Source organism: Hermetia illucens, chromosome 7 (genome assembly GCF_905115235.1).
Source record: "Hermetia illucens chromosome 7, iHerIll2.2.curated.20191125, whole genome shotgun sequence".
NCBI classification, from domain to species: domain Eukaryota; kingdom Metazoa; phylum Arthropoda; class Insecta; order Diptera; family Stratiomyidae; genus Hermetia; species Hermetia illucens.
The window spans coordinates 728098-731718 of NC_051855.1; positions in this window are offsets into that span (position 1 = coordinate 728098).

Genomic DNA, 3621 nt, shown 5'->3' on the forward strand with positions numbered 1-3621 from the left:
CGCCGTTTGGCTTAGGGACCATATGCAGTGGGGAAGACCAACAGCTGTTTGAGGGCCTGCAGATACCCTGTTGAACGAGTTGTTCAAACTCTTTCCGTGCAATTGCCAGTTTCTGAGATGGTAGAGGACGCACCTTCGAGAAGATCGGGGAACCAGTAGTGATAATGTGGTGCTGCACATTGTGCTTCACTGGTTTGGAGAGACTACAGTTGGTAGTAATCTGGCTGAACTTTTGGAGAAGTGCCCGAACACGAGAGTCGGTAATGTCTTCTAAAAGAACGGAAAGATTATTGCCTGGGTGAGATACCATATGTCCCGACGTATTAAGGTTGGTCGTGGAATCTATAAGAGACTTGTTTTGCAAGTCCACCAGCAATCCATAGTGACACAGGAAGTCTGCGCCTAGTATGGGGAAGCTGACATCCGCCAGGATGAAACGCCACGAAAACGTCCTACGCAAGCCAAGACTCACGTCCACTTGCCTATACCCGTACGTGTTTATGCGGGAGGAATTTGCTGCCGCAAGTTTGAGCGGTTGAGGGAAAAGTTGATGATGCTGGGGTACGGGAAGAACCGAAACCTCCGCACCCGTGTCGACGAGGTAGTTGCGCCTGCTGAGGGGGTCAAAAATAGTTAGGCGACGTGGTGCTGCGTTCTGGGTGGCCGCCGCCAAAACCCCCCGCGGACCTAGTTTTTTGCGGTAGAAGAGAATCTACACGGTAGCGTACATCTTGTCGCTTTATCCCCGAATCTGCGGTGGTACCAGCAAATCCCTGGGTCCGTGGACTGTCTTGACGACCTGCTACCTGATCGCCCTTTTCGGATGGCAGACCGCGAGCGTGCTCGCGATCTGGCGCCCGAACGCTGAGCGTCCAACGTCGCCCGCATCTCGGCCATACTGGCTGTTAATGCAGCAATCTCGCGCCTCAATTCACCCACCTCATCCGACGGTGGTTGAACGGCCGCCAAGGTTGGGCGTACGTACACCTCCTGAACCTGGTCGGCCGTCGCTGCCAGTTCCTCCAAGGAACCGGAGACGCAAGCGAGGATCGCCTGGGTGCCCTCCGGGAGCCGACGCAGCCAGAGCGACTTGATCAGGTCTTCGCCGATCTTACTCCCACCCAATTGCCTCATTTCACGAAGCAATTGGCTGGGAGTTCGATCACCTAAGGTTAAACCTGCCAGCAAGTGGTCTAATTTTGCCGACTCGCTTGCCGACAGGCGCCTGATCAACTCGCTCTTGAGCTGCACATACGATGTCGACTTCACCACGTCGGACACCAGAAGTATGGACTCTTCGTCCAGGCCGATCACCGCGTAGTTGAAACGGGTCGCGTCCGATGTGATGCCGGACATTTGGAACTGTGCTTCCAGATGCACGAACCACAGTTCGGGGTTCCGCCGCCAAAACGGAGGAACGCATACGGCGAGGGCGGTCACTTGCGGGTTCGATGGGCCTGCTGCGTCTTTATTGTCAAAAGACATCTTGTTTCACGAAAAGTACGAGATTGAAATGCAAACGCGGTGAGTTTATTCTGAAACGCGGTGAACTTTACACCGACACGGCAGGCCGCACCCACAAATGCACGCACGAAACGAGAAAAAACGAAGCGGACGCTATCCAGCGCAGACCAAAAACACCACCAATGAGAATGGAGGACTCGCGATGCTAAACACCTGCACGCCGTCTCTTGCAGCGATTTCAATTTTTTTATTACTATTTTTTTTTTAAACTGAATAAATAATATATTATATATAAATGAATAATAACTTCTCTTAAGAATAACTCCTCGTTGTTTATCGGCTGTAGCTGCGGCGTTGGCGGTGCTGGGGACGTCCGTTTGTTGCCGTTGTTGATCGTTGTGGCAATGATGACTAGTTCGGTGCGTGAAAGGTGTTGTGCAGGAGGGCGTGCGTACGGGAAGTCGCGTGAAAATCCACTTCTGGTGAGGGTCCGACGTGTGTCGCGCAGTACACTGTGTAGAGAAGGTTTTCTCGCGTTTTTCTTTCTTGCCTCTGCTCCGACTCGGGATGTGGAGATGTGACACGTTTTCGTGATGTTTACCACGGCACTCCACACTCAACTGTAGATGCGAACGCGTGAAAATCGCTTGCCGTACGGTCTACTGATGTTTTGGAAGGATTTCTCAGTCCTTGGAAGTTCTATTTCTGCCGTGTTGTTCGGACGAATTTTTGTCGTTAATAGAACTTCACCAATGTCGGCGATGGTGGAGTTGAGTGCGGCGGCGAAAGTGGCTGCGGCAGCGATGGCGGCTGCGGCTGCGGAACTCTTATTTATCTCCAATCGGTTGTTGCGGCTGCCTGCTGGGCGATTGTGCTTGCGCAGACTGCGATTTGTTGATGGGGATGATGATGTGCTTGAGTTTTTCAATTTTGCAGGTTCTGGGAATTCGGGATCCCAGTTGTTGATGCTGTTGGTGCGAGTTCCGGGGTCACCAATTAAGTAATCCAATTAAGTAATTATGATTACTTATTATTTTTATTGAAATATTTAAGCGAACTCAATGCGAATTTTATACAGCAAACTCAACGCGAATTCTATACAGTAAACTCAACTCAAATTCTATTTTCAAAAAGGACTTCCATATTCTTTAGCAATTTTCAACTTAATAATTAAATTCAGTGACAGGTCTGAAAAACATAATTACTGCGATCTCCCACTCCCTTGGTGTGCCACGCAAAGTGGATAGATCCGCGCCATCTATTCGCTCGCAACATTCGAAATAAATTTCGAATGCTGCGAATCCTGCCGCGCCACAGACTCACTGGCATATTCATTCACTCCCATCCTGACTCGTTCGCAACTTGCAACTCACTTATGTCTAAAACCCTAGAAGCCTTTTTATTTTTAAGTACTTCCCTGCAGAAATCATTAAACGCGGGGAAGACTTTCTGCCCCACCAGCTCTTCAGGGGAAACAGGCCATTTCCCAAGCTCCCTCCTACATCTAATTTAAACCCTATTACGCTCATCCTCGTATGTGGGACATTCAAATAGCACGTGTAGTGCAGTCTCTTCCTCACCGCAGTCGCAGTCGCTGCTTCTGCTCAGTCCAAACTGAGCTAGTTTGCCCTTAAAATCCCCGTGTCCCGTAAGGAATTGACTCACATAATGGTGGATTGGAGCCATTTCATCTTAACTCTCTTTGCGACATCTGGGAAGAAACATTTCGTTACTCTTCCCTTTTCGCTAATATCCCATTCCCTCTGCCATTTCTTCAAGATGGCGTCTCGCAGCCTCCCTTTTTCTTTCCTACCTTCAGACAACCTCTCGTTGAAGACCTCTCCTTCAACCGAGAACCTAACTCCCCTCCTAAGCTTATAGGCAAAGTGTCTCTCAATTGCCGCAAGCTTTATCGGTAGCTCACCAGCTACCACACACAGAGCATCCGTTGAGACAGTCCGGTATGCACCTGTAACTGCCAAGAGCGCTATTCGTTGCGCAGATCTCATTGGCCCAATATTTGTATCGCTCGTGAATGGTGCCCATCCTACCGCGCCATACGTTAGGATGGGAATCGACAATCCTCTATATATGATGGTTTTGGCCCTATGACCTAAACCCCAATCAGCGTTAACAAGTCCAACAAGGTTGCTGAAT